This window comes from Coregonus clupeaformis, chromosome 7 (assembly GCF_020615455.1).
Source record: "Coregonus clupeaformis isolate EN_2021a chromosome 7, ASM2061545v1, whole genome shotgun sequence".
In the NCBI taxonomy this organism is placed as follows: Eukaryota; Metazoa; Chordata; class Actinopteri; order Salmoniformes; family Salmonidae; genus Coregonus; species Coregonus clupeaformis.
The window spans coordinates 29669712-29682650 of NC_059198.1; the positions used below are offsets into that span (position 1 = coordinate 29669712).

At 38.6% G+C, this 12939-nt stretch overlaps 1 pseudogene; it reads right to left on the reverse strand.

Moving 5' to 3' along the window:
- Positions 1-11309: 11309 nt before the first annotated feature.
- Positions 11310-12298, reverse strand: LOC121569706 (annotated as a pseudogene).
- Between the last annotated feature and the right edge of the window lie 641 nt (positions 12299-12939).

Genomic DNA, 12939 nt, shown 5'->3' on the forward strand with positions numbered 1-12939 from the left:
AGTAGCTCATGTGCCTCACCCTAATAATTTGGTCTATTTTCCCATCTTAATTTCGCCTACTGTTCTGATTTGGTGGTGCACATGTAGCCAATAACCTGTTTAAGAGAATCATCAAATATTGTAAGAGCTTTCATTGTCTGCTTATATGCCCCCTTTATTTATCCTACGTTTCTGACTTTGTGGTCCGGGAGAACACTGTAAGAACGGCCCATGTTCTGAATTCTGTCGCTGTACATTTCAAAAGTGCTGAACAAATAGTTATATTGACTCCGTCCGTCCTAGCTTGCTCATTAATGTCAATATCAAAATTATGGATTGCCTCTTATCCGCTTGTTGTCCCCTTATGCCATAGTTTGTACATCTCAATTGTCAGCAGAAACCACATTTGTTTAAGCAAGTCAGCCATATCAGCTATAAAAAAAATAAGGCAGTAAATGAGGCTGAATGAACTGTTTCGCTGCCAGACAAGGCTCCGCTTATAGCCAGGTGTAGCAGTGGCAAGGTATTGGTACTGCTGTTTGGACTCTGCTGTTGGGGCAGATTTATGTCGGCCCTAACAGTTTGTGGGCACCGCTTGTCACCGTTATAGTGCAATTAATGTATTGTTTAGTGTTGTGTTGTGTTGTGTAGTGGCTTTGCTGGCATGCATCCCCAAAATGTTTGTGGTGTTTGCCCCGCAAAGATATACATGCTAAAATCGCCACTGATTCTACCATTTGACACGTTTTCATGGAGCAACTATGTCGTTCTACAAAACGTTACTTCAGCAAAAAGAAGCAACTTCTAAAGCAAAATGTTAAAATACAACAGTAGCTTATATTAGACGGTTTTATTTGAATCACTGTTTCGTTCTTCCATTTACTCATTTCAATTTACTGTGGGGTTTTGTCGTTTCAGGACAACAGTCGTTTCAGGACAACAGTTATTGTGCTTCGGAGATTGTTCGAAATGAAATCGAGTCTATGCACCAAGAATGAGCAGATGATATATGTGTATTTAATAACACGACTGACTGTAGGCTACCAAAATAAACATGTTGACCCATTTAACACATTTGCAATTCATTGACTGCACAAATAAAGTGGAATTCATCTCACGTTTGAAAATAATAATTCATTTGTTGATAGGCATACAATGTTGCTCAATCAATACCATGATCCGTTTATTGTTACAAAGTGACATAATATAAATGCTTAATATAAAAACTGCATAATCAGAAACCTACATCTCCAATTAACGTCGTCATCATCAGCATCATCATCATCATCATCATCATCATCATCATCATTCTATGATTCTATATTTCAATGGGACTTTCCTACTTAAATCAAGGTTTTCATCATTCACATTAGGCCAAACTCACACATCATCGTCATCATTGTCGTCATCCTGGTAAGCGCCTAAAGGCTAATTTAGGACATATACTATTTTATTCAACAGAAATTAACAAACAGCAAAAAGACCCCTTGGAATTTACCGATTTAATTTAATAAGAATGAACCGCTTGAGAGAAAAGGAGAAGTAATTCCCCTGCATGCTGGCAACAAAGCCAACACCGCTGGGCCCTACTTTCGACTTTAGAGGCTGGTCGGCTTTAGCCTTCATTCAACACTACCAGTCACTCTATTAATAAAATGTGTTTTTATTTCAAAGATGTGCAATATTAACACTGTACAGTCATGCTTCAGATTGCACTGCCTGATTAAAAGAGAGTCACAACAGACAATGTGTGAGCAAAATGATTCTGGTTAACCATACACAGAATCTGAAAAATGTGGTGTGCAATGTCCACAATATTGAACATGGCCCTCATTTGCTAAGAGAGCCCTGCAACATTGCAGAAATAGGATACTGTTTTCTTACTATTTCATGTTAAATATTGCCTGCTGAATAACTGCTTTCTGTTCTCATGAAATGTATTGCTGCAATGCAATTCTCTGCATAGACATGTATGAAAACTGTTAACTTGATGTAGAAAACAAATTCAGATTAATTTCACAACAGCATAATTAAGAATCAACCACTGAAAAGTGGGGCTTATGAAGGGAAACGAAAACCTGAACGATGCAGCCTTCTTCACCCCAAAGGTGTGTTTTATACTTTCACGTATAGCGATATTTGGGTTTATTATATAAGATGGGCAACTTCAGCACTATTATATACAGTGTGAGAGGAGCCTCTGAAGCTGGAGCTGACAATTGATTTATGAATGGATTGGAGATAAAACCTACAGCATGCATTCCATAGAATGAGTTGGTGTTTGTGTAATGTACGGTACCAGGGAGAGATGGCTCGGGTATGGATAATTATGAGAGGAATCTTGTCTTGGGGGCCAAACCCTGGTTTCCATACAATGGGAACAGTCTTCACCGCAGATACTGTCTGCTGTGAATTATTCATTTATTTCATACAAATCCTAACCTTTTGACTCATTCCACACATCTTCTGTTTGTCATTTAGACTTTGCTATAAAATATATTTGTATTGTCTGTATGTCAGAGCTCTCAGCCCAACACTCAAGAGTGTTGGGTCGACCAGCCTCACTTGCTACCCTATTAATACGTTTTGAATAAAGTAAGATCCTGATTGGTGATTGACCTTGTCTCTCCTCATTATTGATTAGAATTTCCACGACAGTATTCAGACCCTTTGACTTTATCTAAAACATTGTATGTTATAGCCGTATTCTAAAATGGATTAAATAAAAAATGTTTCTCATCAATCTATACACAATACCCCAGATTTACAATGCGAAAACAGGTTTTGAGACATTTTTGCAAATGTGTTACAAATAAAAAATAGAAATACCTTATTTACATAAGTATTCACACCCTTTGCAATGAGACTCTAAATTGAGCTCAGGTGCATCCGGTTTCCATTGATCATCCTTGAGATGTTTGTACAACTTGATTGGAGACCACCTGTGGTACATTCAATTGATTGGACATGATTTGGAAAGGCACACACCTGTCAATATAAGTTCCCACAGTTGACAGTGCATGTCAGAGCAAAACCAAGCCATGAGGTCGAAGGAATTGTCCGTAGAGCTCAGAGACAGGATTGTGTCGAGGCACAGATCTGAGGAAGTGTACCAAAAAAATTCTGCAGCATTGAAGGTCCCCAAGAACACAGTGGCCTCCATCATTCTTAAATGGAAGAAGTTTAGAAACACTGAGACTCTTCCTAGAGCTGGCCGTCCCAGCCAAACTAAGCAATCGGGGGAGAAGGGCCTTGGTCAGGGAGGTGACCAAGAACCAGATGGTCACTCTGACAGAGCTCCAAAGTTCTTCTGTGGAGATGGGAGAACCTTCCCCACCAATCAGGCCTTTATGGAAAATTGGCCAGACAGAAGCCACTCCTCAGTAAAAGGCACATGACAGCCCGCTTGGAGTTTGCCAAAAGGCACCTAAAGGAGTCAGACCATGAGAAACAAGATTCTCTGGTCTGATGAAATCGAGATTGAACTCTTTGGCCTGAATGCCAAGGGTCACGTCTGGAGGAAACCTTGCACCATCCCTACAGTGAAGCATGGTGGTGGCAGCATCATGCTGTGGGGATGTTTTTCCGTGACAGGGACTGGGAGACTAGTCAGGATTGAGGAAAAGCTGAACGGAGCAAAGTACAGAGAGATCCTTGATGAAAACCTGCTTGAGAGCACTCAGGACCTCAGAATGGGGCGAAGGTTCACCTTCCGACAGGACAACAACCCTAAGCACACAGCCAAGACAATGCAGGAGTTGCTTCAGGACAAGTCTCTGAATGTCCTTGAGTGGCCCAGCCAAAGCCCGGACTTGAACCCGATCGAACATCTCTGGAGATACCTGAAAATAGCTGTGCAGCGACGCTCCCCATCCAACCTGACAGAGCTTGAGAGGATCTGCAGAGACTAATGGGAGAAACTCCCCAAATACAGGTGTGCCAAGCTTGTACCGTTATACCCAAGAAGACTCATGTCTGTAATCGCTGCCAAAGGTGCTTCAACAAAGTACTGAGTAAAGGGTCTGATTACTTATGTAAATGTGATATTTTAGTTGTTTTTTGTTTGTTTTTTTGCAAAAAAATCTAAAAACCTGTTTTTGCTTGTCATCATGGGGTATTGTGTGCAGATTGATGGGGGGGACAATTTAATCAATTTTAGAATAAGGCTGTAATGTAACAAAATGTGGAAAAAGTCAAGGGGTCTGAATACTTTCCGAACGCATTGTATAAGACCTATGCTTTCCGAGTAAAATCTTTTAAATTGTAAAATGTTCATCTTTTTTTCAGTATATTTTGTATTTCCTTGTGTAGCTGTGTTGAACTGAACTGTATTGCCGGTCTACTTGGAAATCCTGTAAAAACATTTTTATTGAAAATGTGAATAAAAATTTATTTTCCATAAATTGTCCAAATTTCAATCTTGTCTAAAACCGATGAGAGTGGATTTATAATATTGAGTGATTTTATCAAACCATCAGAGGTGATACAGATTAAACTTTTTGCTGATTGTCAGTCACATGATAATTATACGTTAAGTTCATGTATTCTTATTGTTTTGTTTCTTTGTGTAAATCATTTTTTATGTGTTTTTGTAGTTTGCAAGGGTTACTGTTCTTATTGTTTTTCTTTTTTGTTGTTGTTGTTGCTGTCAATCACACTGAGGCAGTGGGCTGAAGTGGGTGGGAGATCTGGTTGAGGAGCAGAGGATCATCTGTGGTCCAGGAACTTTTAAGTCCCACTTGCCATTTGTGGGATGTTTATTTATAAAGACTGTCCATTGTATTAAACACCTACTGTATGTCATACTATGATTGGGTATAAAAGAAAAATAAACAATGAATTTAGCTTATATCAAAAATATACATACATTTTAGGTGGCATCATTAAGAGCCTCCTAATATCTGTCAATGGATGAATGAGGTCAATTCCTGTATGACTTTAGACAAAAGTATGTATTATATAGCTCAACGTGGCAGCACACAGTCCTTTCATAAGACTGGGATTGATTTGCACTTTTCGCACCAAAGTACGTTAATCTCTAGGAGACAGAACGCATCTCCTTCCTGTGTATGACGGCTGCGTGGTCCCATGGTGTTTATACTTGCGTACTATTGTTTGTACAGATGAACGTGGTACCTTCAGGCGTTTGGAAATAGCTCCCTAGGATGAACCAGACTTGTGGAGATCTACAAAAAAAATTCTGAGGTCTTGGCTGATTTCTTTTGATTTTCCCATGATGTCAAGCAAAGAGGCACTGAGTTTGAAGGTAGTCCTTGAAATACATCCACAGGTACACCTCCAATTGACTCAAATGATGTCAATTAGCCTATCAGAAGTCTCTAAAGCCATGACATCATTTTCTGGAATTTTCCAAGCTGTTTAAAGGCACCGGCAACTTAGTGTATTTAAACTTCTGACCCACAGTGAATTATAAGTGAGATAATCTGTCTGTAAACAATGGTTGGAAAAATTACTTGTGCCATGCACAAAGTAGATGTCCTAACTGACTTGCCGAAACTATAGTTTGTTAACAGGAAATTTGTGGAGTGGTTGAAAAACGAGTTTTAATGACTCCAACCTAAGTGTATGTAAACCTCCGACTTCAACTGTAACTCATACTTCTTGTGCAACAAAAGTGAAAGCTCTAGTCTGTCAACACATGCTAGATAACGCTCTGCATTTATTTCACTAAAACGCCTCTCTATTGTTTTGGGCCATAGGTCCAGACATTGTCCGGCCAAAAAGAGGAAAGCTCCAGAGATTGGCCAGGGACAAAGCAGAAGTTGACGCTTTCGAGAAGGTGTTGCTGCTGGTTCTGGGTGAGTAAAGCTTCATTTAAATTGGGGAGATGCGGAAACGACAGTCCAAGCTCCCGCCACCACTTGAGTTTTTTCCCATATGGCTGATTGGGCACATCGTTGACCACATCTTGTCACTCATCATGACACATATTGAGGCAAAAATTTGACCGTAGCCTAGTGGCAAAATAAAACTCTATGATTTCAATATGATTCAAATGTATAGGCCCATGTAGCCTATTTATCTTTTAATGCAGTCATCTCGGTTTTAATTTGAAGCATTGTTTTATCTTTCACTTGTTTGTAACAATTGCAAATACTTTGGCCACTTTGTATTTGTAGTTCACCTCATTCTGAAGTTATCAGTGGTCACAGTTAGACAGATACCCTAAACATCTTAAATCTATGTTTAGCGGAGATCTTCTGTGAATAAAGTGGCGCGGAAGGGCAAAGAACATCTAACAATGCACTTTGGCTGCTCTACAAGTGGTTTGGATCACTCATAGATGTGCAAAGGTTTTTAAGATCAACGTTATTAACAAAGGCTCTGGGAAACAGATAGGCTACTAAAGATACATCGTAAGATGGTTCTTAACGCTACGAAGGCTCTGAGAAACGAGGCCCTGAACTCTAAGTGAGCGAATCATTGGAATCAGTTTGAAGATATCAGCTCAGCATATTTTCATATTTTTCTCCGACATAAGGGAATAAAAATGTAATCACAAAAAAATGTCTTCCAGGTAACGAGAATGTTGTAGTTGAATGCAGGATGGAGCGAGATGATGTCCTACAAGACGAGGATCTGGAAGGACTCATAAAGGTACCACACTGTTCTCTTACAGTAATTATTCCACACTTTACATTACCATTGTATTCTTTAAATTGTTTTCTACCCACATGGGATGTTTAGTCTGTATGTATTTTGGCCATTATAGTATTCACAAAAATTGCCAGTGCAGTTTAAATTATTGGTAACTTTACTGGACAAGCACTGGTGTTAACTTTATGTAATATTAAGTTTAGTAGTATACTTTATAACTTAATGTAACTGATTATATGTCATTGTGTATTCTGCATAACTCTGTCTTGTTGACTGCAAGCATTAATCAAATCTAAATCAAATCTGATCTCAGGAATTAATGTCCTTTCTTTTTATTTCTTTGTCAGGTGAATGACGTTCCCTGGAGCCAATTTGACCCTGACGGCCAGGAGGAGGATGAGGATATACCGTTGGACCTCAGTGTCAACATGTGACATGTACCTGGAGACAGTTCACCTGTGTTCACCTACACTCACTGTGTTCAAGTTAGTGCCAAAGAACAACTTGGCATTTCCTGTTACTTTTAGAAGAATGTACCTGAGAAATTGTATTTAATGTTTTGTGGAACATACCTCTCGTAAACTGTATTTCTTGATGTACTACTACTGGATATAACATGCTTTTGAAATTCTGTAAATGTTTATGAACTTTTGACAAAAGCACAAGTTCTTCTTTCCTTATCGTGTTTGTGTCTCCTAGAGAGAGAAATCGAGAGCAGCCAGTCAGTGTTTGTGTTTTGTGGTAAAATGTGTCAAATTGTCCAATTAGATGATTGAGCAATGAGGCAGTAAAGGAGTCACAATCCGCCAGCAGGCACTGAGCGTTGGCTCGCCTGTGCGTGTGTGTGCTCCCCCCAGGGGAGCCTCTTTACCACTGGCACGGTGTGTGTTAGCTTCCTCAAACCGCTGCCAGTCTCACCAGTGCTATTTGTCATGCCATGAGATCATCATATCACAACGTCTCAAAGGGAGTTTTCTTCTCTTGTTTAGATTTTTTTTCCTTTCATTGTTTTCGTTTTCTAATCTAAACATCTGCAGTCATGGATACCGAACTCCTCTCTATCCTAGTCTGCCTCTGCATCATTAGAAGTGTATGAGTGCATTGCAGACTATTTTACTGTAAGTCACTGTGGTGGGTCACAGTCATTTTATGATAATGTATGTTATTGTAGGATGAAAGTGTAAAAAAGTAAAATATTTTCAGTTGTAATGTTATTTCTTGAATTACAACAAAGTGCAGTCAGTGCCACGTCCAGTAGTATTACGTTTTCCCTCCTGATTAGCAGGTTTTAGTGATTGACAGCCAAACACATAAAAGTATAGATCGTTTCAATTTGTTGTCGTGAAATGTACGAACAGTAATGTATATTAGTCAGCATTAGACTCGTCTCCTAGCTTATCCACCCTCCGGTATGATGAGTAGTAGTCCTGGAATCTGAATGAGGAGACATAACCAGGCAGCCATTTTGGCAGCCCAATATGAGAGGTACAATATGTGTTGAAAGTTGGAGTTGCAATCTGTTGTCTCTGTTAAATTTACAGTCTAATCTATATTAGTCAGCATCAACTTCGAACTTATCCACACTCTGGTATGATGAATAATCCCAAATGAAGAGAGAGATAAGTAGGCAACCATGGATGGTTTGGGAGGAGACATACAGTCAGGTCCATAATTATTGGTACCCTTGATAGAGATTAGCAAAAATACTGTATAAAAATACTGAGCTATGTTGTGTGCTCCAAAAAAAATTGGGACATTATGTAATTTTATACTAATACAATTGCTCAGAGAAACAGATTTTGTTTAACAAGTAACCACATTTTTTTTGTTAAAGATGGGGGTCAAAATGATTGGCACTCCTGTTTTCAATACTCTAGGATAACAACACTGAGCCTTTTTCTAAAATGTTTTATGAGATTGGATAACATGTTGGGAGGGATCTTTGACCATTCCTCCACACAGAATCTTTCCAGATCGTTGATATCCTTCTTCTGCTCTTATGGACTGCCCTCTTCAATTCAAACCACAAGTTGTCAATGGGGTTCAAGTCCAGAGACTGAGATGGACATTGCAAAATGTTGATTTTGTGGTCAATTAACAAGGGCCCCAGGACCAGTGGAAGCAAAATAGCCCCATAACATGAAAGATCCACCACCATATTTTACTGTAGGTATAAGGAAATTTTCTGCATATGCTTCTGTTTTTCCACGCCAAACCCACCACTGTCTTCTGACCATCAAACTCCAAATGGTCAGATGACATGAAAATAGAGCTTTTTGACCTGAAAAACGGAAACAAAGTACGGGAGCAAAGTAGCTCATATCTACGGGTATACCTCATACCTGTGTTATATCATTCCCCAATTGTTTTAGCATACAATATACTGTAGCTCAGTATTTGTGTTATTTACTGTATTTTATATACAGTCTTTTTTGCTCATCTTTATCAAGGGTGCCAATAATTATGGGCGTGACTGTATTGGCCAACACCTTTTGATTTGAGGATTAGAAGTGAAGTGGTTTATGGTCGGTTGCCTAAAGCCTCATGTCTGTGGTGTTTTCCAGGGTTAGCTTGTTGGTTTCACAGGTGTGGGCTGAAGTTGTGAGTCACTTCACAGCTCACACCTCCCTTCATAACACTAGTTCTGCTAAATACCGACTAATAACACACATTCGGTGGAAGTGGCAGACTGAGGGGATTTTGAAGACAATTATTGGGCCAAGGATGATGAGTAGTACTTGACCTCAGAAGAAGATGAATAAATCACCTATAAGAGACTGAGGTTTACAAAACCAGATGCTATTTCCTGACCTTGTGAAAGGTTTTAACCTCAATCATAACCCAAACTCTCATATATTTGCATGTGAATTATTGAGTCAAATGAGCTGCGCTAGGGTTAATCCATAACTTTGACTTAAAAAGGAATTAAAATGTTACTCCTGCAATAGCGTAAGACTATTTCCTTAAATGTAATAGTTAATTGTTAATAAAAATGTAATGGTAACTGATGATGAGAAAAAGCAATATGAAAAACTGACATTTAATACCATAACTTTTCTTTAGTGATTAGCAATGTTCTGCCAAATGTTGACATTCTGCCCTAATTCAGACTGTCAGACCCGTCCAACATGTCATATTCTAGGGTGTAGTTCTCATACAGATATACCACAGCATTTATAGCCCCTTCATGAACTTCCACAGTAATAATCCCATGTGAATCAGACACAATATTTCTGTTTTAGCCAGCGGTTGATAAAAATCAGACCTATGATAATGTACTGTAGGTCTATGTGGTGAATCATAACACTTAACAACTTGACACCTGTTGATTAGCAGTGATGTTTTGAATAGATCTGTTTCAATCTCAAGTAAGTGAATCATATGCCATAAAATATGATTCACCTCCATGTTTCTATTTCAGGTTTACATAATGAGTGGTGCAGGGTGTGTCCTTCTGTTTAACAGTCTGGCTCCTTTAGACATAAATCCTCGGATTCTCACTGAGCTTAACTGGCCCTCAGTCAAACCTCACCATTTAGACATGATCAGACTACACCTGGCTGTAACCTTACATGAACCATACAGCAATAGGCTACATGCATGTACATTGCGTTCAGAAAGTATTCACACCCCTTGACTTTTTCCACATTTTGTTGTGTTACAGACTGAATTAAAAATGTGATTACATTTAGATTTTTTGTCACTGGCCTACACACAATACCCCATAATATTCAAAGTGGAAATATGTTTTTCAAGATTTTTACAAATTAATAAAGAATTAAAAGCTGAAATGTCTTTAGTCAATAAGTATTCAACCCCTTTGTTATGGCAAGCCTAAATAAGTTCAGGACTAAAAATTTGATTAACATAATACATTGCATGGACTCCTTATTTCATTTTCAATAGATTTACAAAAATTCTAAAAACATATTTTCACTTTGTCATTATGGGGTATTGTGTGTAGATGGGTGAGGGGGGGATTATTGTATTTAATCCATTTTGAATTCAGGCTGTAACACAAAATGTGGAATAAGTTTTAGGGTATGAACACTTTTTGAAGGCACTGTATGCGCTAGGAAATGGAAACTGAAACTGAAAGTGGAAAAGGACACAGTAGGGAAAACTCTTTACCTCACTGCTTGTGAATTCAATCTGTTCTGTCTATTCGACGAATATTGTTTTGATTACGTTATTGTGGAATGCAATTTCATGGAGGGGGTTGAAACGGAATTCGTAAGAGCTCAAAGTACTGTGTTCAAAACAGAGCCCTGCTGAAACCCGTTTACTTATCCTCATTGAAGACAGGCTTTTGAATATAGCCTAACTATAGTTAGAGAAGTTACATCTGACTTGTTTGTAGGGCTTTCCTTTATAGATTAGTATGCTATAGGCCAAATTCCACTGCCATCCGTGCATGTCCTGAGCACGTTTAACCCAAATCTGAACGTTTACACACCGACAGACAGTGCATCAAGATGCTACAGAATGAGCACACAGAGTAGTAATATTTAAAAGTATAAAAATGTGTATTGACTTGACAGCAACAATATGCATGATTTTCAAATAAATAAATATGTAAATAAATATGTAACCTTGAAATATACATAAATAAATCCATTATATTGCAGTTTGACATCGCACATTACAAAATTGTAGAATGGTAGGCAATCAAAATCAAGTACAGTATGTAAATCAATTCTGCACGTTCAAATTCATGTTCTGTTGGACCACAGAAGGCTATCAGAGTTGTGTTCCAGAATGAACTGTAGGGTGTACAGGAGTTCTTTTCGAACCACTTCCCAGGCGCAGTAACTGAAATTCTGTGAAAATACAAATAAACTGTTAGGGAAATGTAGGCTAATATTGACATAGAGAAATTATCAAAGTAGTGTTTTCCATTATAGTATTTTTGCTTTTATCCTACTTTATCTTTTAGGACTTCTGTGATGTTCCCGAAGTATGTCTTCAGCACCTTTGCCCATACTAGATAATCCCCTGTATCCACACTCCCCATCATCTGACACAAGAAGAAAAGAGGCAGGCGAACAAAAAGAATTCAAATGTCACCATACCACACTTAAACACTTAAGTTATCTGAATTGGCATAGGTAGGTACTCACACATTTGCTCTCTTCAATCTGACGGTAGATAATGTTCTGAAATTAAAATACTCCAACTTCTGTTGGTCCTACATTGTTGGTAGGTCGTCAGCTCCAAACAACGAGTCGATGTTCTTCAATGTCTCATAAATAGACTTAGAACCGCTGCTGCTCAACTGAAACGGACAACAACAATAATTTCAAATAACATATGACAGTGTAAGATTGTCTTATTTATTGTAAGGGTTGTAAATATACTTTCATGTTCTAATGAACACTTGGATATGAGCCCATGTGGTTACCCGTGGCGCAGGAGGTTGCGAAAGCAGTGGCTGGGAATGCCATGAAGACATTATCCTGCAGGCACTCCAGAGGAAAAGTACCTCCCTGAAAGAAAGAGAAAACACAGAAGTCAGGCTGAGTCAGTTAATAAACTTTGTTAGATAATACAATAAAAGCCCAAAGTAATTTTAAAAAAGTACCATGTCGCTCAGTAGGTTGTGGGTTGTTCGCAACAGCTGTTCTTGCAGCTGGCAAGGCATGGGCATGGAGCAAACTTGCGCGAGGCAGAGGAAGGCGCTCATCCAAATTATAGTCTGAAGTGCAATTCTTAGATGACCTGCAACAGAGTATCATTGTTATTTTAATTTAATCCTGAAAATAATTCATTCGTTGAAACCTGAAGCAATGAACAAATGACATATTGACTCACCCGTTGCCAGTATAGTGCACATTTCCTACAGAGTCCGAATATTGTTTGTGTTCTGATCCCATATCTGCGGCTTAACTTAAATTGTGAGAATTTAAAGGATGTATAAAAGTGAAAGGGGGTCTCACTAGGTTCGAGTAAAAAATGAATGAATTTGGGAAAGTTTGGCCTAGTGAAAACCGCAATAGGCCTACCAGATTTCACTTTTTTGACATTCTTGTCATTTAGCAGACGCGCTTATCCAGAGCGACTTACATTAGTGAGTGCATACATTTATTTATTTTCTTTGCTTGTCCCCCGTGGGTATCGACCCCACGACCCTGGCATTGCAGGCACCATGCTCTACCAGCTGAGCCACAAATAACTTAATATGATGTCATTAATGTCTATACAGTTGAATTAAACTGTTGATAATAACTGAATATTAAATAGAAATCAAATAGAAATTCGCCAGCATTTTACGACGTCTGTATCTGAATAATCAGTCTAACATTAACATCATCCTGGACATGCTACGTTCAAGGGGAATTTTCT